Consider the following 22,109-nt stretch of genomic DNA (forward strand, 5'->3'; position numbering starts at 1 on the left):
AAGATTAGCCCTGAGCTAACATCTGCTGCCAATCCTCCTCTTTTTGCTGAGGAAGACTGGTCCTGAGCTAACATCCGTGTCCACCTTCCTCTACTTTATGTGGGACGCCTGCCACAGCATGGCTTGCCAAGCAGTGTCATGTCCATACCCGGGATCTGAACCAGTGAACCCGGGCTGCCGAAGCAGAACGTGCGAACTTAACTGCTGCGCCACCAGGCCAGCCCCCTGACCTCCTTTTTTTAATAAACATTGACGTGGGTTCAACTAAATTAACATCTCCATCTTTGACGTACCCTCTGGGAAGGGCTCAAGGGGGCTCATGACCACGGGGGGTGCTGAGACCCCTCCACAGAAAAGCTGTCCTTTACCTTTTCTTGTGAGTCCCGTGCCCCTGGAGTCCTGGGCCAAGGGCCTTCTGTGGAACACGCTCCTCCTCCAGCAGACGGTGGAGGAGCCCGGAGGCAGCTGGGGAGGAGGGGAGGCCGCAGGGGCGTCTCCCAGGTGATGGGGTGAGTGTTGTGCCTCTTTCCTGCTTTAGGCCACAAAGCACAAGGTAAGTGTGTGTCCAGCCTGACCTTGGCCAGGAGCTAAGGCGGTTCCTCTGGGCCGGATCAGCTTCCCAGTCCCTGGAGGATGCCAGATTGTGCCAAGTGCTCAGGACCCAACGAGTCGCAAGGGCCAGGGTCCCCTGGGATGCTGGGGGCTGGGCTGTCCCTGGGCCAGGGCAGGAAAAGTGGCAGAGAGGGGCATCGGCCTCAGGCCCTGCTCCGGGCTTGGCCCAGCTTGCTGAGCTCGTGGGCCCCAGGCTGAGCTCAGGGGCCCCGGGTGAGGGGACAGAAATAGGCCAGCTGTGAGCTTTCCCAGGGCTGAGGAGATGGGCCCACCGCCTCCCAGCGTGCAGGCATTCTCCGCTCATTTATTTATTTTCAGAGCAGAAGTGGATTTGAAACGCTCCTTCTGAGTGTTTGCCCCCGGGGGGATGCCAGGCTTATGAATAATGCAGCACCTCAGGGGCTGGGCGCCCTGGGCTCCGTCCTGCCCTGATCCTCCAAGTGGACCCCTCCAGGCCCTGGCATAGCCCACCCTGCACGGCTGCTCTGGGCTTCTGGGGAGTGTCTCTGAGCCTCAGAGACCCCAGCTATAAACTGGGGTGCTGGCCTCTCCTCGCCACCCAGGGAGCAGCCCATGGGTGCACGTCCAGCCCTCGCTGCCGCCTCGGCCCTCTCCTCGGCCATCACGGCTCTTGCTCACGGCCTCGCTCAGAGCACTCCAGCCCTTTCTAAACACGCACTGACCGGCATCAGAGACTGCTGTAACCCCAGGCTGCCGGGGCGCAGGCTGAGCGAGGACCTGGTGCCACTGAGATCCAGCGGGCTCCACTCCAAGTGAGCCGCGGGGCTGCGGTGGGCCCATCTCGTCCCTGTCCTTGGATTATTGGGGTGGGCTCGCTTAAAGGGGCTATGTTTATGTCTGAGGCAGGCTGCGGTCCTTCTTCCTACCCTGGGCCTCCAGCCTCACTTTTCCTGGGCAGAAAGGGGGGGCCTGTGGATGCTAGAAATGTCCCCTGTACCCCAGGGCCTGTGCCTAGGTCAGTGGCCCTGTCTTGCCCCTCAGTCCTCTGCCAAGACCCCTGAGACCACCTCTGAGTTCCTGTGGGACTGAGTCGCTAGTCAAACTCAACTTGGGCGTGGAAGGACCATCCTCTCTGGCCCACCTCACCTCCCAGGTGGAAGGCCCCCACAGCTCTGGAGAGCCCTCTGTCCATAGGGCGACACCCTGCAGGCTTCTGGATGGTTACTGCGAGCCTGAAGCAGGAGTAATTTAAGTTAGATGTGGGTAGGACTGCTAGGTGTTAAAATGGATGATCAAATGGCCTAGCAGCGAGTTCCCCAGGGAAGGGTGGGTGGGTCTGGCCAGGAGCCGGGGAGGGACCAGGAAACCTCCAGTGGCACTCCCCTCCTCCTTCCCCTCCCTCAAGCTCTGGGGGGCAGTGACCTCACACTACTCTCTATCATAATATATTTTTTTTTTTGAGGAAGATTAGCCCTGAGCTAACTACTGCCAATCCTCCTCTTTTTGCTGAGGAAGACTGGCCCTGAGCTAACATCCGTGCCCATCTTCCCCTACTTTCTATGTGGGACACCTACCACAGCATGGCGTTTACCAAGTGGTGCCATGTCTGCACCCTGGATTGGAACTGGCGAACCCCGGGCCGCCGAGAAGCAGAACGAGAGCACTTAACCGCTGCACCACCGAGCCGGCCCCTCTATCATAATATTTACCAACAGCGCCGCAATTGAGCCAGGCAGCTCGGCAATTATAATCATGTTATCATTATTGCTGATAATTCCGATCATAAGCATAAATTATAAACAGGAGCAGGGCACGGCGGGCAAGAGCAGGGAGGCAGGGACGCCCCTAGGAGGGCGAACGGCGGGGTGAGACTGGCCTCCCTCCCCACCCACACGCTCCCACCCCCTCCTGTTTCTGGCCAAGGCAAGTGTCCCCTCCAGCCTGGCTCTGGGATACTGGTGGTTCCAGGTGGCCTTTTCCTGCCAGAGTCCTGGGGCCCTCCTGGCCCCCTCACATCGAGCCCCACTCTGCCTCACAGAAACTATTAAGGTGCAATTATTACAGAGACGGTGGCTCCAAATTGATCTTTCAGTTACTCCACAGCTGCAACCATGGAGACGGCCCCAGCTCAATTACATGCCTCTCTCTGGTCTTGGAAGATTCCAGCAGAGGAGAACTGAGGAGGAGGCAGACAGCAGAGACGACAGAGATGGGGTGCAAGGAGAGAGACACAGAGAGAGCAAGGGCTCTGAAGACCCTCAGAGACAGAGAGAGAGATGACAGAGCATCACATGAAAGACAGAACTGATTTAGACAGAGAGACAGAGACAGAATCCGAGAGAGATGGCTGGGATCAGACACAGAGAGAAAACAGGAGGAGAGACAAGGCCACAGGCCATAGCAGACACTGGGCAGAAACAGACCCACGCACACATTTTGCTGGAGAGAGCTCCCTAAAAAAAACAGCAACAAACAGATGGAGAGAAAGAGCAAGAGAAAATAGAGACCGGCAAGCCACTCGACGGCAGACAGAGGAGGCCCGTTTTCATTCATTCATTCAGCAAACATTTGTAGAGCCCTACTGTGTGCCAGGCTGGGCACTGAGGACACCGAATTGCATGGGGACCTTACCCCCCCACCCTGCGTCCCTCCCCAGGCCTCACATGAGTTGAGTTAGTGGGCGAGTCAGACAGGGATCCAATAATCACTCACTCCACATAAGATTTTGACCTGGCCGAGTGCTCGGAGCTCCCGAGAGGCTGTGGGGGCCTGGGTCGGGGGCGGCCCGATGTGTGCTGTCAGGCAGGCTGAGATGTGGGGCTGAGCTGGTAGGGACAGGCGGGGCACTGGGTTTAGAAAAACACTGCGTCCAAAGATGCTGTCACTGGCTGATGCAAAAGCAAAGACTTGGTCCCAAGGCCTGGGCTAGCCCCCTGGGGGTGTGGGGGGTGCAGAAGGCTGGTGGAGGAGGAAGGGAGATTCTGAGTGATAAGTCTTCTCCTGGGGGTGCGAGGCCTGCAGCAGGGCTCCCAGAAAACCTGGGGTGCGAGAGAACTAGCCCAGCACGTGCTGAGGCCCTGGACCAGCGGGCTCTGCCATGGAGGCGAGAGGGGCCTGTCCGGTGGTTCCCCATCCCCCGTGGGGCTGGAGGGGCACGGCCTCGGCAACCCCCAGTCCCTCCTCAGGCTGAGTTGGATGCCACCTCTGGCTCCGGTGCCCCCGGCCCCCTCACTGCCACACATACCACAGCCGCTGGCCCAGAGTTCCCAGGGGAGGGCCTGGATCTACATGATGCCCCTACAGAGAGGGTGCTTTGGGTGGAACCGGGGCCTCCCGTCTCAGGGTCAGTCTGGCCCACCCAGATGGCAGGCCTGGCTGCCGCTCTGGGCCTTGGCAGCCTGTGACAGAGGAGCTGGCATTGAGTGCTCCGTGGCACAAGGGACGTGGCTGTGGGCTGGTACTGTGTGGCTGAGTGTTGTTAAGCCACAGATGCCAGAGCTTGAGCGGCTCTCTGAGAACATGAAGGCCCATGCTCTCCAAATGGAATGTGCATCAGAAAGAGCTGGGGACTGTACTCTTCTTTTTTTTTTTTTTGAGCAAGATTAGCACTGAGCTAACATCTGCTGCCAATCTTCCTCTTTTGTGCTGAGGAAGACTGGCCCTGAGCTAACATCCGTGTCCATCTTCCTCTACTTTACATGTGGGACGCCTGCCACAGCATGGCTTGACAAGCCGTGTCATGTCTGCACCTGGGATCTGAACCAGCCACCAAAGTGGAACGTGCGAACTTGACCGCTGTGCCACCAGGCCAACCCAGGACTGTCTTCCAAAACACAAAGTTCCGGGCCTCTCCCCAACCCCTCCAGCGTCTGAGCCAACACATCTCCTGGGAGGGTCTGGACCTGCGCTTTTAACAAGCATATAAGGCAAGGAAGCTGAGGCCAGGTCCCCCAGTCAAAGCCGAACTGAGATGGAAGGTGCTCGCCCATGACCCCCAGTTCCAGTTCACCCCCTGGCCACATCTGGTCCCCCACCTCATGCCAAGTGCTGGGGCAGGGCTCACAGGCCCTGGGCTGTGAGAAACCCCTTTGCAGAGGAGACAAGAGGCTCAGGGAGAAGAGAGCATGCCAAACGCTGCAGCTCCCAGCGTTGGGGTGGGGAGCTGCCTCTCGGCATCCCCTCCCCCCCAGCCCTCCACTGAGACCACACAGAACCCTAGTCCCCCCAGAGCTCTCTGACCGACCTTGGTTTTCTCCAACAGCATCTGGGGAAGTTGCTTTGAAGTGCTACCCCTCATTTTCCCCCTTCTGGCCCCAAAGTTCTAAATCTTCACTAATTTATAACTAAATTCGCTAGCAGGCAATTGCCTGGACTTGCAGGAAGACGGAGCCTGTGGGTTCCCGCTGGGTGGGGGTGGGGAGGCTGCCAGCCCAGGGGAGGCTGGAGTCCCCAGACCGGGGAAGCAGGGCCCTCATGGGGGGCGACGTGAGGGGCAGGGACTGTGCTCCCCGCTTATCCCGGCCCCTTCTAGCTTGGCCTCACCCCCCAGCCTCGGGCAGTCCCACTTCTGGGTGGGATGTTGGCCACGTGAAGCCACCTGTGTAACCTGGGGCACCTCTCCGAGTCTGTTCCTCCCACAGAAAGGGCGTGATGTAAGACGTTCAGCACCGTGCCCTGCCTAGAGTTAGCATTTGACAGATGTTCGTTTTCGTTATTATTAGTATTTGCAATGGTTGCTTTGAGGAGCGGTTCTGAGTGGAACCAGCAGATGAAGGTGCTTGAGAGGGGACTGCGGGACCCCTGATCCTGTCCCTTCCAGAGGAGCCCATGCTCAGCTCACCTGTGGACTGAGTTTCTATGTGAGAGATTGTTGGGAAAAAGGCTTTGTGACTTAAAAAGGGTTGGAAAATGACGCCCCAGCCCTGCATTGTCCAATATGTAGCCACTAGTCCCCTGTGAGAGTCTGTCTGGTCCCAGTTGAGATGTGTTGTCAGTATCACACAGACGCTGGATTTCACAGACTTAGTTCAAGGAAAAGATTGTAAATTATCTCAATTTTTAAAAATATTATTACATGTTGAAATGAACACATTTTGGATATGTTGGGTTAAATAGAATATATCATTAAAATTAATTTCACCATTTTTTTCCCTAACGCAGTTACAAGGAAATTTTAAATTTCCTCTGTGCGCGCATTTGTGCCCGCGTCCTATTTCCGTTGGCCAGTGCTGCCCTGGACCACTCACCAGGGCCAAGCCCTGGGGCTTCGGATCCGCCCGTGTCTGGGACCTCCCTGGCTCTCAGTTGTCCCCGCCCCAGCATGCGAGGGTGCCTGAAATCCCAGCTCAAGGGCTTTATTTTGGGCGGCCCGGAAGGTCTGGGGACTCTAGGAGATTGCCCTGCTGGTCAAATGCCCCAGTGAGGGAAGTGACATGTCTTCAGCAACCTGGACAAGCCAGGGAGACAACCATCCAGAACAGGGCTCAGGCAGGAGATGGACCAACACACCCTGGAGGCCCGGGAGATGGTCCTTCCAAGGCCGGGAGGCTAGAGACCTGGGTCACAGACTCAGGGGGCCCCCTAGCAAGTCCAGCACCTACCCTCTCCCCCTTCTGCGGCCCCCCAGGCCATCTGGACACCCTGGCTGGTAGGGATAACATTTAACATCTAGATTCTGTGCCCGCCTTGTCTGATCTTGTTTTATGGACCCTGCCTTGAAAGCACATTTTCATATGTCAAATCTGATTTTCCCTTTGGTTTCCATGATGGAACAGGAGATATGTTGCTTTGAAGAGAAACAGGAATAGTTGGTTCCAGGAACCATTCAAGTCTCATTTTTAAAGGATAAATAGTAATTATCAGATAAAACCATCTTCCTGAAAATCCAAGGAAAGCCATGGAGACAGTAAACAGGAGTGGCAGGTGGGGGCAGGAGTCCGGGGTCCGCCTCTGCCACTCCCCTCCCCCGCTGCTCTGTGTCAGCTCTTCTCTCCCTACGGCAGGCTGCCAACTTGTGAGATGAGGGCATTGGGTTCACTGTCCTCACCTTTGGTCCCTTGTGGTCACATCCAGGGCAGCAAAGCACCAGGCTACCTCTGGGCTTGTCCCAATGCTCAGAGAAGGGTTACCTTGATGGAGATGGCTGGGCTGTCCCACCGGCACCCCCGCCCCTGTAGAGCCCTACCTCCAAGGAACAAGGAGCCAGGAGAAGTGGCCCAGAACGGCGGGAAAGGAAATTATGCACACAGGAGGTCAGGGAATGGGACTGCGCCCAAACCCCAGCGGAGCAGGCGGCTGAGTCCACATGGGCAGTTCTCCCTGGTGGCCAGTCTGCTGGTCAGAGACCCTGGGACACGGGACTGGACACCCAGGTGCAGCTCACTCCCGCAAATGACCTGTATCCTACATTCCCACCGGTGACACGGGGATGTCAGGGCCGCCTGGCGCAGTCAAGGAGGGCACACAAAGGGCTTTGTGATGAGAAGTCCTGTGGCTTGGAGGGAGTTAAGGGGGAGGCAGCGAGAGGAGCACCAGTTTCCACAGCTGGGCAGCAGGGGCACCTGGCCAGGCCCGGGGGAGGGGGAGGCAGGGCCAGCGGCAATGTGCTTCACAAAGCCGGCAGAAGTCCCCGGAGGCAAGGACTTGCCGTGGCTGCCCTTCTCAGGTGGAACTGAGCTTGACACAATGTGAACGCCCACGACCTTGTCCTGAGTCCCCACCTCCTCACGAACAGCAGTTCGAGCAAAGACTCCACGTCAGACTTTGCCCCTAGATGAAGTCAAGAAGTTAAAAAGTCCAGAACTATCCTTTACGGAGCAGCCATTAGGTGCCAGGCACTCCACTAAACATTTTTCTTGTTTACATTTTCTTGACACGTGCCATTTAATCTCACAGCAATCTCACGAAGAAAGGACTATCTTGGTTCCATTTTACAGATGAGGATGCTGAGGCCCAGAGAGGCCAGTCCACTTGGCCTAGGACACACAGCCAGTGAATGTGAAGCCAGGTGTCACACCCTAGTCACATGTGACTGAGTGAGGCCTGGACGTGCCAGGCCAGGACCTTCTGCTGTACCACACCACCCCCGGCCTCTGCCCTGGTGAGGCTGAGGTCAGGCTGGCTGTTCCCGTGGGGAAGAGCAGCCCAGAGGCAGGAGGGCCGCATCCACCCCCAGCTCTCTGCTTGTATTCCTGATGCTCTGGATTCTGCCTGCAGAGGGCAGTCCTGAGCATACACCAGGCCTCAGTTCTTCTAGGCCCTGGGGACACTGCCCCAGGACTTGTGGTCCCAGAAGCATTCTGCCCAGAATCCAATGGCCCAACCAGCCAGCCTTTCCTGGGACCAGCTTCCCCTAGCTGAGCTCAGGGAGGGCGAGCCCCCAGCACCTCAAGGGTCAGTAGAGATGTAATGGAAAGACAACAGGTCAGTGGGCAGAACAAGGGCTAGGGAGCCAGTCCCAGCAGTGTCACTCACATGCCATGTGTCCCTAAGCAAGTCACTTCACCTCACTGTAAAATGAGGCCAATGGGACCCCCCTTGCAGGCTCAGTGTCAGGAACAGAGAACTTACACGAAATATAGGCAGCGCCCAGTAGCCACTTGGCAAGGGGCCCATCATCAGGTTATCCACCGCAGGGCCAACAGTGCAGGTGACTGAGAGGCTGCGGGAAGGGGGAAACGGAGACTCAGGGACGTGAATCGCCTTGCCCAAGGTCACACAATGGTGAGAGCAAGAGAAAGATGTGGACCCACAAACTGAGGCTCCAGACCCTGGCTCTTCCCCTCAGCCTTGCTGACACGCCAGGGCCAGCAGAGGGCAGGTGGGGATGTGTGTCTGAGGGGGACGACAGAAGAGGGCGCCTCGAGGTATCCCTGGGCCTCCTGGTGACAAGGGGGCTGAGGAGGTAGCCCCAAGAGGGCACGGGGCAGCACTGGATGGAGGGAGCATCTGTGGCCTCATTCCCAGTCCCCACCCCTCTGGCCAACACCCTCTGTGGGCAAGGCTTTCAGTGGGCACCAGAGCTCCTCTGGGACATGTGGACACAGCCTGCCTGGAAGGAGCTCTCAGTCTGATGGGCCTGTGGGCTTGCCAGGGGGAGAGCTGGCCAGCTGAGGTTAGCCCTTACCAAGTGCCCACTGTGTCCCCGGCAGGGCCCAGGAGGCTGGGGGAAGACCCTGTGGGCTTTGCCAGGACCTGGCAGATTCTCACAGGCCATTTGGCTTTCTCCATCCAGGCCAGGAGCTCCCTGGCGTTGGGGCCTGCCCCGTTTGTGTCCCTCCCCGAGTGCCCAGCAGGGCACAGGCACAGCACAGGGCTCCGGCCCTCCTTGTGCCGAATTGAGACGCGCGTTTTGGGAGAGGACGCGAGGTGCGCTCCTCATTCCAGTCGGGCCGTTGCTATGGCGGGGGAAGGGGCTGGCAGAAGCCTGGGTCGGGGGATCAGGAGGGCCGCCCAGGCAAGATGGGACCTGGCGTGGCCAAGCGGATCTGCTGCGACCTTGGGCATGTCACTGCCTTCCTTCACATCCCAGGGGACAAAGGCTGAAAGAGGTACCTGGGCCAAGCCACTGCGAGATAACCCGGGCCAGGCGGGAGCGACCAGCCGCGCCGACTTCAGCTCCCGAGTGGAGGCGCCGGCCTTGGGCGCTCGGGGCCTCCTGGGATCCTCCCCGCGCCCGCCGAGTGACCTTGACCCTCGGCCCCGCCGCTGCGCCCCGCTCTCCGGGGCTGTGCCGCGGCTTCCTAATCCGCCCCGGCCGGCGCTAGGGGGGCGGAGGGGCGGCGCCGGGCAGCCAGGGGGCGCCGAGGCCGCGGGCGCCCCTCCCGCAGGCTCCCCCGGCGGCGGGCGCTGGGGCAGCGCGCGCGCGGGCGCGGGGCTCCCCCCGCGGTGCCCAGGCCGGGGCGCGGGGCGGGCCGGGCGGGCTAATCCCGTATGTAAATGGCAGCCAATGGAGGGTGGTGTTGCGCGGGGCTGGGATTAGGGCCGGGGCGAATGGCTGGCAATCTTACTGGGATTACAGAACAAAGAGGCTCCCTGCGCTCCCGCTCTCGGCGCCGCTCCCCGCGCCGCGCCCCGCCCTCCGCCGCAGCCCGCGCCGGGGTGGGGGCCGCCGAGCGCCAGCCCCCCGGCCGGCCGAGAGCCCCGCCGCGGCCCCCTCCCCGGCGGCCCGCGCCCCTGCCCCGCGCCCCCCGCCCGCGCCCTGCGCCGCGCCGCGCTCCCTCCGCCTCCCCGTCCCCCATTCTCCAGATTAATTAAGGAGGCAGCGGCAGGAGGCTGAGTCCTGGCCGCGGGCCGGGCCGGGGCGCCGCTGGCAGGAGCGCTTGGGGATCCTCCAAGGTAGGAGAAACTTTTGCGGGGGGCGGGCGCCCCGGCCCTTCTCCCCTTGTCTTCCCGCCCCCGTGGCCCCCGCCCCTCCCCCTCCAGGTGTTACAGAATCCGGGTCCGGCTTTTGGGTGCATTGGGAGGCACGTGACTGGGATTATAATTCGGGCCGGGGGAGGGGAGGGACGGCGGCCCCCACCTGCCGCGACGGGCGGGGGAGCCGGGAACTGTCACCCCGGCCCTTCCGGAGCTGGGGGGCGCCCTGGGCGGGCGCCCGCAGGCTGCTGCTGTTGGCGAATGAGGTCAGTTTTGCTGCCCGCGGTGGCGGGCGCCAGGGTGGGAGCCCAGGGGCTGGGAAGGCCGCGGCCCCCGCCCTGCCACCTCCCCCCACCCCTGCCTTCCTCGGGCTGGGCCGTCTCCTGGCCCGCGTCTCCCGCTCACAGGCTGAGTCCGACGCAGCGAGAACTGCCCCAGCACGGTGGTTCCTGTTGGGGTCCCCTGGGTGGGGGCTGGCCTGAGTGGTGGCAGCTGAACCCCCGGGGGGTGGTGGGGGGAAGAGACTCAGAGGATGGCAGTGGGGGACACAAAGGGTCCAGAGGAGCAAGTTGAGGCGCCCATCTGTGGGTGGTCTCCGAATTCCTGCAGATGGGCAGGGAGGCCCGTGGAGGGGCCGCAGGGTGCTTGATGCCCACCACCCTGCTGAGTCCCTGGGAACGATGGGCCTGACCGCTGTCCTGGCCTCCCCAGCGCCCGCCTGCCGCCTGGCCCGGGGCGTAGGGGGACCGTGCAGCTGAGAGCTCTCCCCTCCTGGCCGTGCTGGACGGGGCTGGAGCTCTGGACGTCTGGACTGTGACCCAGCCCCCCAGGACCAGGCCTGGGGTGGAGGGTCCTGTGTCCCTACTCCAGCTGGAGTGAGGGAGCTCGATGTGGAGGGGTCTCCCTGCATGGCCCGTGGGGAAGCGTTGCCTTGGATGGAGTGTGGTACCTGCTATGTGGGGCATGGGGCTGCCCTGGGCCTGGTGGCAGGGGTGAGGGGCAGGCCTGGACAGCTTCTAGAGGAGCTTCTAGAGGAGTGGGCATTCGCTGCGCTTCTCCTACTGCTCACAGAGAAGGAAGGGGCCAGAAGCTGCTCCGACCTCCACTGGCCGTCTTCTCCCTCTGTGTGTTGGTTGCCCCGTGGCTGGGTCTGCGGGCCCCTAGGGCTCCTGGGCACTGGCCCCTGGGCCTTGGAGTTTGGGAGGTGCCTCGGGGCAGCCCGTTTATTTCAGCAGCGTCATTCCCAAAGAGAAAGGGCATCGCCATCGATTATTTATTCGGAGCAGGAGGCGGGTGGCTGGGAGGCTGGGAGGCTGGTGGCTGCTGATGGGGAGGGGCTGGGTGCAAGGGCGGCGAGGCTGGGCCGTCAGGGCTCTCGAGAGCTGCCCGGCGCGGGGCCCAGGAGGGTGTGAGGCAGATTTTGCCCTCTTCTGAGCAGCGACTTGCGGACCAAGGGACGGGCCTGGCCCCAAGGGGGCGGGATATCAGAACCCCCAATCTGCTTTTGGGATGTGGGAGGCCTAAGACCACACCCCGTTCTGTAGCTTGCTCTGAGGGTGACCTAGAAAGTCGAGGCTCTGACTCAGAGGGTCCCAGAGGACCCCAGCGGAGGAAACGAGGAAGGGTTGGCATTCTGGCCACTCATTCAAAATATGGGAGAGCTCGGGGCTGAAGGTTGCAAAACTGGGTCTTAAAGACAGCCTTGTGGGGGCTTGCTTAACCCACTTAGGCGGCCTGTTCTCGGATGCTGGAGGAAGCAGTGTGCTTTCACAGATCCTTGTGTGCTCATTTAAGGCAGTCCCCCAGAGCCGGGCCAGCCTCTGACACGCAGGCAGACGTAATGATAGGGGTCTCGGAGCAGCTGTTCCTGTGGCCCGCCCGTCTCTGGCAGCCAGCGCGTCCACACAGTGGTGGCGGCCCAGTTGTCAGAGACCCGGCGAGGATCTCAGGGTTGCGTGGTGGGTGATGGCTTGGGATGTCGTGTCCTGAGAGTGACCTTGGAGCCACAGACCACCTCTGGTCCCTCCTCATTCTGGGTCTGGTGCATCTCGGCGCTCGTCTGCCCACCCACTGCTTCCTTCGTCCCCTCTTTGAATCCTGCAGTCCTGCCAGCCGCCTGATGGCCTGTGCACACGCTGTTCCTTCTACCTGGAAGGTTCTTCCTACCCTTCCCCTGAGGGGGCTGGGGGTCTTCCCTTAACGGCCTCGCCTGGCTAGGGTGGGGGGTAGGGGTTGTAGAATTTGCCTCTTTCCTCTGCTCCATCAGAACTTAGCTGGCCGTTAGGTCCTCGGGCTGGAGGCCTGCCTCGTCCCCAGGGCTGGCCAAGGTGCTTGTGCCCATGACATCCTGTCCTTCCTGTGTCCCAACGTTGATCTCACTCAGAAGCTACACGTGCGTCTCCCCAGTCAACGGTGGCTTGATTTTGGTTCCCAGAGCCCCAGGGGAGCTCCTCAGATACTTGTTGAGTGCCTGTTTGACTGACTAAATGAGTGAAATCCTGCCCCAGAGCCATGGCCCGCATTGCCAAGCAGACTCTCTCTCCTTCCTAAATGCCCATCTCGGGGGCACGTTCCCTTCTCTGAGCTTCCTGCTCCCCATCCTCCTGGGCTCCCTTCTCCCCGTCACCGCAGCCTGTCTGCCCCCAAACCTGAGCCTGGGGCTTTGCTCCCTGGGGGTCATCCATCCTGCCTCTCCCAGTCCTCTGACCCTCGGCCGTTTGTGGGCATCTCTCTGTCTGATGCAGGCAGCCAGGGACACAGTCAGGTTCCTTGGGACAAGCCAGGAGTGTGTGTCCAGCTCCATGGGGCCTGCGGAGGCCTCAAGGCGGCCTGGGAACAAGGCCTGCAGGGTTAACTCATGGACACTGGCAAGAGGGGCAGGGCCCAGGGCTCTAGACCTACCGGAGGGTGTGGGCCCAGGAGACGTGGCTCCTTCGGCATGCTGGACGGGAATTCTCGGCAGGAATTCATGAGCGGGGCAGAGTGGTGGGGAGGATTGTTGTGTGTGGGAGAGGAGGAGGCGAACCTGCTCAGAAGACAGTCAGATGTCACCCCCTCGGCAGGGTGACAGTGGAGACTTCTGTGTGTAGGTGTCGGGCTGTCCAGGTGGAGCCCAAGGGGAGCCAGCCCCCTTGCTGCGCCCAGGTTCCTTGTTTGCAGGCATGTCTGGCTGGGGCCATCTGTGACCCTAATGCCCAGCAGGGCACACTGTCATTTCAGACTCGGTGCTGTGGGTTATGGCTGATGACAGCAAGGGGCTCAGAGCCGAGGAGAGGGCGATGGAGGGGCTGCGCCCTTGTTCTCTGGAGGGCGTGAGAGCTCCTGAATGGGCCGAGGAAGGCTGTGCTTTGTCCCTACATGGGCTTGGGGGGACGATGGGGGTGTCTCGGGCTGTGAGCAGAGCCCTCCTTCCAGCCCCCTTCCCTGGGGTCCCGAGCTGGGCCTGGCTGACCCGGAGCTATTTGTGCGCCCACCTGTCTCCCTCCTTCAGGACCACCTGCTTCGGGTGCCAGATTGAGCTAGTAAAAATAGGGCCGCCCAGTTAAATTTGGATTTCAGATAAGCCACCGATAATGCGGGATGGGGGATGTAACTTATTCTAGAAACTTCCTTGTGTAACCGAAGTTCACACTGGCCTGGGGTTCTTATATTTTATCTGGCAGCCCTGCAGCCACAGCCTCTGGGCCGTGAGACTATTGGGGGCCGGGGAGGGGTTGGGGGCCGGGCCGGGCTCACCCTGAGGCCCTGGGCTTGGTCTGGAGCAAGTTCGAATCAGGTGGCGCTCATCCTCGTTTCCTGAGTCAGGCTCTCTCCAGGCTGCGGTCCGAGCTTTCAAACCTCTGACTGGGCCTGGGCGATGAGAGGGCTCAGGGATCCCCAGTCTGGGAAGCCCTGGTTCTCTGTCTCCTCTGCCGCTGTGGTCCATGCAGTGTCCTGTTCACAGAGGCTGGGAGAAGGGCGGAAGCTGCCAGGTAGCCCCCTGTTAGACACCAGATTAGGGTCTGCAGAGCCAGGCCTGAGTGCTGTGATGTCCCCCTTCAAGGCTTAGAGAGTCTGCCTCTGGGGTCCCTGATAGGGGAGGGTCCTCACCGGGCTGGTCCAGGGTTTGAGGGGCTGTCCCCTTGGAAGGACGCCCGATGAATACAGTACTGAGGTTGCTGGGAATTACCATCCCCCCACGCCACCATCTATGACAGGACCCTGGCTGCTTCTGCAGCCCTGAGGCCCCTGCAGGGCGGGGGGCCCAGGGCCAGGAAGTGATGGGCAGGGTCTTGTCCATTTCCCCTCCCTGTCAGTCTGGCCATGTGTTCCCATGTAAAATGGAGATGACACCCCTGTCCTGCCCGAGCCCCAGGGTGGCGCTGTGGTTCGGGGCTCAGTGCTTCATGTGGGGCTCTGCAGCAGGGGAACATGGGTCATCCCAACTCCAGTCTGCAGTGGACATGGGTGGGAAGCCAGGGGGGAGAGCTTCGGGCCTGTAGGCTTGGGGTCCTGGGCAGCTCACAGGCGCTCAGCTAGGCTGTGTGCTCGGGAGGGGGCCCCTGTCCCTCCTGGGCCTGTGGCTGCAGCTGACCCTGTAGGCTGCTTCTCTCCTGGAGGGCTGGACGGGGCCGGGCCTGCTTGCTGGTTGGATCTAGTGGGGTCTTGAGGTACTTTTTCTGGCTACTGGCAGAAGCACCACAAAGGGGGTCAGTATCCCTGTGTCTCTTCATCTCTCTGTCACTCCATCAGCCAGTGAGACACTCGCAGAGGCACGGGGTCTGCAGGTCTCTGTGAGGTCCTGGCATCCAGCCCCAGGCAGGCGTGGAGGAGGGGCCCACTCTGCGTGTCATGATGTGTGTTGTCGAGGTGTGAGGGACGTCGAGGGAGGTGCCTGGGTCTTCAATGTGCTGTTTAAGGAGTTTGACCAGTGTGCACGTACATGCAGTCCAGCCCCGGTCAATACAGAGCCTTCCGTCCCCCAGAGGTTCCTTCCCGCCCGTTTGCAGCCAGCCCCCTCCCCCGGCCCCTGGCCACCACTCGGCTCTTTTCTGTCTGTAGTTTTGCATCTTCCAGAGTGTCACATAAACGCAGTCGCCGGCATGATGTCGGCATAGGGAGCCAGTTCCTTTGGTCGCCGAGTAGTGTTCCATCAGCGTTCCATCGTTCGGCGACTGCACTCAGCTCCACGCACTCTCCTGGCTGAGAGATCCAGCTCTGGCTGGGGATTGGGACCGCCCAGACGGCAGGTCGCTTGTTCTCATTTTCCCAAAGGCACTGCCTGTACCCGTCCCCACCCCCATCGAGCGCTGACCCCGAGCCGGGAGGGGAGAGCTGCACCCCTCTGTCCGCAGACTGGAATTTCATCCTCCGCCTCTGGTGACTCCCGATGAAATTACACCTGCCCGCGCTGCCCTGGGCTGTGTCCTCGCCGGGCAGGTGGGCTCCTGGAACAGTTGATGCTCGGCGCAGGGAACTGTCTGTGCCCTGTGGTCTCCGCCTGTCTCTGTGTGCCCCACCCCTGAGAGTCTGGGGCTCCCTGGCAGTGTGTTCCTTGTCTCCACTCCCACAGCTCTTTAGCTGGGGGCAGAAATCCTGTGTTTTCCTGAAACAGGGCTAGGGCTTCCTCCAGGGGTAGGGAAGGAGGGCAGCAAGGCCAGCATTGCAGTCAGCAGCATGATTTAGGGTCAGACAGAATGGGGCTGTGTGACTTTGGGCGAGTGACTTCACATCTCTGTGCTTTGGTTTGGTCTTCTGTAAACAGGAGAACGGAGCATCTGGTTTGCAGGGCCATCGTGAGACTCAACTGCAGTAACCTGAGCCAGTGGGCTGCCACAGAGCCCTGGAGGGCCCACGGCCACCAAGGGGAGGAGGAGGGGACACGCAGGCCTCCAGTTCTGTGTGTCCCGCTTTGGGCCAGAGTAGGGCCGCTTTCCCCCAGGTTACCTTTTAGGGCTCTAGATAAGATGTGTGGACAGAACATTTGGACCCCCCACGGCCCGTGGCTGGCCCTGCGTGAGCAGTGGCCTTCGTCCTGAATGTTTGTGTGGCTGCGCTGGGATGTCCGTTGGTCACAGAAGCTTCTAGGTTGGCTGGTTCCGGCTCTGCCTGCCACTGCGTGTGACCTGGTGGTGGGTGTCGTGAGCGGAGGGGGCCCAACCAGAGCTTGCCCGTCTCTGGGGGCCGTGGCTTTCTAAGAAAGGGGGCTCCCTGGATGATGGCGTGGCTGTGCAGGTGTCGTGGCGATTTGGGGCTTTTCCCTTTGTTTTCTGTGAGGGATCCGTCGGTTTCTCTGATGAGCCGGGCTCCCCCGGCACCTGTTCCCCACAAGGCTGGAGCCCCCATTGCTCGTGGCTGTGCTGGGGAGGCCTCAGGCGGGCTGGCCCCACGCAGAGGACCCTCAGGTGCTCCTGGGTGGCTGCCTGGAGCAGGCGGGACCCCTGCTGCCCACCCAGCCAGCACCAGGGTGGTCCTGGCGGGCTCCAAGGGGGTCTTGTGACTGGGCCAGCCCGGTGTGTCTCCTGTTTATCCAGGAGCTGGTTTTTCAGGTGTGGCGGCTTCAGGCAGAGAGGCCCAGGTTGGGGAAGGGGGCCTTCGGGAAGGAGGTAGCTGCCCCTGTTCTGGGGGGGCAGCCCTCTGTGGGCGGGCTGACCACATCCTCCCTCTGATCCTTGTCCATTGCCCACCGGCCCGGGGCCCACCGCTCCCTGAGACATTCTCTCCTCAGCACATCCAAGGGAGAGATGCTCTCGATTGCCCTGGGTCAACCAAGGAGGCCAGGACCCCTCCTTCGGGGTCTCCTTCGGCTGCCTCAGGTCTTCCCCACTTCGCAGCCGGGTGCCACGGAACCATCAGGGCCTTTGAAGCCTGACAGACATGGTTCATGTCCCACTTATGCCACTGACCTGCTGTGTCACCTCAGGCGAGTGACTTTACCTCTCTGAGTCTCCTCTGCACAAATGAGGATGGTTATCCCTACATGGCGGGGTTCTTGGGAGGATCAGCACATTCAGTCCGGGGAAGCTGGTCACTGTCCCGCTTAAGAATTTTTCTTCCACTTGTCACACGATGACCCCAGAGGCTGGCCCTTGAGGAGCCCCAGTCCTACCCAGGGAGGACCCTGGCACCCATGTTCCCTGTTCTGCCCATGGAGCCTGGGGTCTGCTGTGCCTCAGTTTCTGCTGCTGCAAGCTGGGAAGACCCCACAGTAGCACTGGTTCGTCCCCTGGGGCTGGGGCCACAAGGGGCATGGGCCGGCGGCTGGTTTTCGAGCCTGCCCTCTGCTCCCCCTTGCACCTGCGGGCAGCCTGCAGGAGGCGACTTCCCCGGGCCCTGGAGGCTGGGTGGATTCAGACCCAAGAGTGGGCAGGGTGGGCATCTCGGGTGGGGGCCCAACAGGGTGAGTAAGAGTCCAAGGACAGGAATGGCAGCCGGTGTGTGGCCGTGTGAGTGTTGCACTCTGGGCGTGGCGAGGCGGTCCGCGGGGACCAGCCTGGGGCCCTTGTGTTGGGTTCAGGTGAGGACTTTCGAAGACCTCTCTTCCGGGCTAGGCATGGCCTGGCCCTTCTTGCTTCTGTGGTCGGCCAGCCATGCTGAGCTTCCCTTGGTTTCTAGAACATTCCACGCTCCATCTTGCTTCTCCATAACACTGTTGCTTCTTCCTCGAACACGTTTGAATGCTCCCTGTCCACTTGGTTGGGCTCATTCTTGCCTGCGTGTCTCAGCCTGGATGTCGCTTCTCTGACGCCTCCCCAAGTCTGTGTCAGGCGCCCCTCTGTGTCCCTAAAGCCCTGAGCTCCCCAGCGTAGCCCTCCTCACACCCTGGGTCCCAGGTGTCCTCGTCCTTGTCTGTCACCCTCTGGTGGTCAGGGCTGCGCCGCCCTGTCCCTCCGCATCCCTGCCCCCAGCACCCAGCACAGCAAGTGTCCAGGACAGTCTGGTCAGTGAACTGGGAGCAGCTGGGGGTCGGGCGTGTGGGGTGGGGCCACGGGGGTCGGGGGGCTTTCCCCATCCTGATGCCAGCCCTGGCCATGCCCCCTCCTCCCAGGGGCCACCTCTGCTGCCTGGCTTGCTCTCGGGGTCTCAGAGCGGGGAGGGGACGCCGCCTGGCTTTGGGGTTCCTGTTGGATGGGCAGCTGGCTGTGTGGAGAGGGCACAGTTAATCCCTGGGCTGTTAGACACATGCTTCTGTGTGTGCACGTCTGTGTGCACGCACGTACGGGAGGCCGAGGCAGTGCCTGTGCCAGTTGACTCGCTGTGTCGCTGAATTCTGACACCAGCCTGGCTGAGGACTGCCTCGTGTGCAGGGCCCCTCTGGTCTGGGCCTGCGGTGAGGGGCTGCAGCTGTCAGATAGGAGTGCGTTTGGCTCCAGGTGCTAGAAGACCTGAGCACAGAGGCTTGCACCAGGAGGGTTTGTTTTCTCCGCACAAGGGGAACCCCGCGGGTGGCCAGGCAGAGGCTGTTGGGGGCTCTGCGATGCCCTGAGGGGCTTGGTTCTTTTCCTCCCTCCATGTTGGATTTCTTTTTTTCAGTTTGAAATTATTTTTTTTAAAGGGTACACTTCAGTATGTTTTCACGTACTCACAAAGCTGTGGAATATTCGCTACTGTCAGCCAAAAAGAAATCTGGACCTATTAGGTAGTCTCTCCGTCATCCCCACCTCCCCTCATCCCCTGGCAACCACTAATTTTTCCATCCCTGTAGATTTACCTATTCTGGACACTTCATGTAAATGGAATCATGCAATCTGTGGCCTTTTGTGTATGGCTTCTTTCTCTGGCATGACGTTTTCAAGTTCACCTATGTTGTAGCATACATCAGAATTTCATTCCTTTTTATGGCTGAATAGTATTCCGTTCAACGGATGTGCCACATTTTGTTTATCTACTCGTCACTTGGTCGACGTTGGGTTGTTTCCGCTTTTTGGCTGTTGTGAATAATGCTGCTGTGAACACTTGTGTACAAGTTTCTGTGGGAACTGTGTTGTTGGTTCTCTTGGCTAAATACCTGGAAGTGGACTTGCTGGGTCATGGTGGCACTTCTGTGTTACCATTTTGAGGAACTGGCAGGCTACTTTCCATAGGAGCTGTGCCATTTTACATTCCCGCCGGCAGTGTAATGAGGATTCCAGTTTTCTACATCCTTGACCAAAACTTGGTGTTGTCCGTCTTTTTGATTACAGCCATACTAGTAGGTATGAAGTGCCATCTCATGTGGTTTTGACTTACCATGTTGGATTTTGTCTCCATGCTTGTGTCTCTTGGTCACAAGATGGCTACATCCCCTCCAGCCCTCACACCATGGTCCAGACGGAGAGAGGGAGTCAGGGCAGAATCATTCTACTCACAAAGCTTTGCCTTCATGCCTGCTGTCCTCAGGGATTTCTCCAGTGTTGCGCAGATCAGACCTGGATCGTATGGTGCCCCCTAATTCCAAGGAAGTGGGGAAGACAGGCATCAGCTTCCTGGCCTGTTGGGGAGGAAGGGGGTTGAGAGTGCTGTCGGATGAGCCTTGTCCCTTTTGCCCCTCATGGCCCAGTCCAGTGTGAACGTCTTCGTTTCTCAAAGCGGAAGTAGGGGGATGTGGAGCCCCCACAGGTAGGGTTGGGACATAGATCACAGGCGCCTGGCTCTGCTGTAGGCCGCAGTCACCCCTGCCCGTCACATGCCCCTGCCCTGGGGCCCAGGGGCCCCCACCTTGCAGAGGGCAGTGTCAGTCACCTCCCCTGCACCCTGCTTCCCTCCCCGTCTCGAGACCTGCTTTCTCCTCAGCCTGGGAGCCTGTAGCCCAGAGCTCACTCAGTCCTGCCTCAGGGCCTTCGCTCCTCCATACCTAGCAGCCCAGAATGGCCTCCAGGATGTCTTACCTTTAAAACTGGCATGGAGGCTGGTGCAGTGGCGTAGTGGTTGAGTTCATGTGCTCCACTTTGGTGGCCTGGGGTTTGCTGGTTCGCGTCCTGGGTGTGGACCTAGCCCCGCTCATCAAGCCATGCGGTCGCAGGCATCCCACATACAAGATAGAGGGAGATCGGCACAGACGTTAGCTCAGCAACAGTCTTCCTTAGCAAAATAAATAAACAAGTAAAACCGGCCTGGGCTGGAACTCCTCCACGGCTGGTGGGAGTGTACAGCGAGTGGCCAGTTTTGGAAAACAGTTTGGCATTCATTCATTCATTGGTTTATTTTTATTGACATATAATCACCCCATAAAATTCACCATTTTAAAGTATTCTATTCAGTGGTTTTTAGCATATTCACAAGATTGTGTAACCATCACCACTGCGTAATTCCAGAAAATTTTTATCGCCCTGAAAAGAAACCCCATACCCATTAGCAGTCACTCCCCAGCCCCCTGGCAACCACTGATGGTGTCTGTGTGGATTTGGGGCAGCTTTTTATGACGTCAGGCCTCGCTCACCGCAGAGCCAGCCCTTCCGTTCTAGGGCCTCACCAAGAGCAAGGCGAACAGGTTCACGTGAGAACCTGGAGAGAAATAGCTGTGATGGCTTTATTCACAATTGCCGCAACTGGAAATGGTCTGCGTGTCCAGCCAGTGCGTGGTGAAACCCGGTATGTCTACACCGTGGAGTCCTAGTCAGTGGTGGAGACGAGCAAGCTCTTGAGATGGACGACACAGGCGAGTCGCAGAGGCGCTGGGCTGCCTGGCAGGTGGCAGACCCGGCTGTGTCCGCACGGCTGCATTTATGTGACATTTTGGGGAGCACAGAGCTGTAGGGACAGAGCAGGCCGGGGGTTGCCTGGGGTGGGGTGGGGCAGGTTGACTCGGGCGTGGGGGAGTTTGGGGTGTCGATGGGACGGGCGTGTGGCAGTTACGTGAGTGTGCGTTTGTAAAATCTCATGGAACTATGCGCTGAAAGAGTGAATTTCCCTGTGTGTATATTACACCTCAGTTTAAAGAACCCCGTGATCTTGGAACCAGCCTTTCCAGATTAACCCCACGTTTGTTCTAGCTGGTGCCACTGTCCCGTTTACAGGTGGCTGTTGGGTTTGGGTCTGTCTTCCAGGACGGCTCCTGTGACTGTGGCCAGGGCTCTGGGGGCCCCTCCCGCGGCTCCCCTCTCCCTGCCCTGAACCGCCTGGATGGAGTGTATCCTCAACTGTTAGGGCTGGAAGGGACCTCAGGACAGTTGACCTCCTTTCCTCTTCAGGTGGGACTGCGGGGCGGGTGGGCTTGGCGCTGGCCATGTCCGGGTGCCCGCTGCCCCTGTCGGGAGCCCATCCAGGGCTCTGTCGGCCCCACGAGGCGCGTTCTCACTCCTCAGGCCTCGGAGGCTGGAACCTCGGAGCCCAGTGGCCGAGGGCACGGGGTGCTGGGGCAGGGCTGTGACCCCACCCTGTGACATGCCCCTCTGTGGGGACAGAGCTTCGGAAGCGGGTGCTTTTCTCGTCCCAGGCTTCAGATGGGGTAACTTTGTGGGCGTGAAACCAGCGACTGTTCGTTCCCGTTTTCTTGGCTTTGCGTCCGCTGCCGAGATGAGGGGGGCCGACTGGGTGACCCGGGGCCTGGGGTCCGTGTGGAGGGTTGGCCGCCCCTGGGATTCTCCTCTGCGGTCTCTGTAACCCGCCCCAGCATCCCAGAAGGCCCGCCATCTCAGCCGCACAGGACCTCTCCCTGGGCTCTCGGCCCTGTTTTTGGCTCAGAAATGGTCTTTGTACCTCTGGGGTCCCTTCTGGTTGTCAGGGCCCACAATGCCTCCAGGAAGCCCACCTTGGCCCTCACTGCAACCCCAGAGAGGAGGGCTGGCCCCTGTCCTGGAGCCCATTGCCCTCCGGCGGGAGGCAGAAAAGACAGGTTGGCGTGAGCCCGTGGGAGTGTGCCAGCCTGGAGATCTCTGTGTGCGAGTCACTGGACGGCGAGCCGAGCCTGGGGGACCACTCAGGGGCGTCGTAGGGGGTCAGGGGCATCTGCTCCTTCTGGCAGACTGTGCTTTGAAGCTGGCCCATGACCCTTGGGGCTATGTGACCTTGGGCAAGTTACTCAGCCTTTCTGAGCACCTGTGTCCTCATCTGTCAAATGAGGAGGGGGCCATGGTACTTGTAGGGTCGTGCTGGTAGGGTGGGGGACTGAAAGAAGGCCACTAGCAGCGCAGCACTGGGTAGTCACATGGCTGCTGCTGCTGGCCATAGTGTGGCTGAGGCTTCACGGGAAAGACAGGTTCCACTAGGTCTGAGGCCAAGAT

The 22,109-nt window shown here is 60.2% G+C and overlaps 1 protein-coding gene across 14 annotated transcripts in view; it reads left to right on the top strand.

The window, feature by feature from the left end:
- Positions 1–8,810: 8,810 nt before the first annotated feature.
- The window catches only part of GTF2IRD1 (GTF2I repeat domain containing 1), a 110,289-nt gene continuing 96,990 nt past the window's right edge, over positions 8,811–22,109 (top strand). For 6 of the 14 annotated variants that reach the window (XM_070567774.1, XM_070567778.1, XM_070567783.1 and 3 more), the window contains exon 1: positions 9,771–9,909. The gene's annotated coding sequence lies outside the window, so the exon portion shown is untranslated. Of the gene's footprint in view, positions 9,123–9,707; positions 9,910–10,067; positions 10,197–22,109 lie in introns of those variants that run through there. The other 8 variants (XM_070567775.1, XM_070567782.1, XM_070567781.1 and 5 more) reach the window with 7 other exon arrangements.

Source organism: Equus przewalskii, chromosome 12 (assembly GCF_037783145.1).
Source record: "Equus przewalskii isolate Varuska chromosome 12, EquPr2, whole genome shotgun sequence".
In the NCBI taxonomy this organism is placed as follows: domain Eukaryota; kingdom Metazoa; phylum Chordata; class Mammalia; order Perissodactyla; family Equidae; genus Equus; species Equus przewalskii.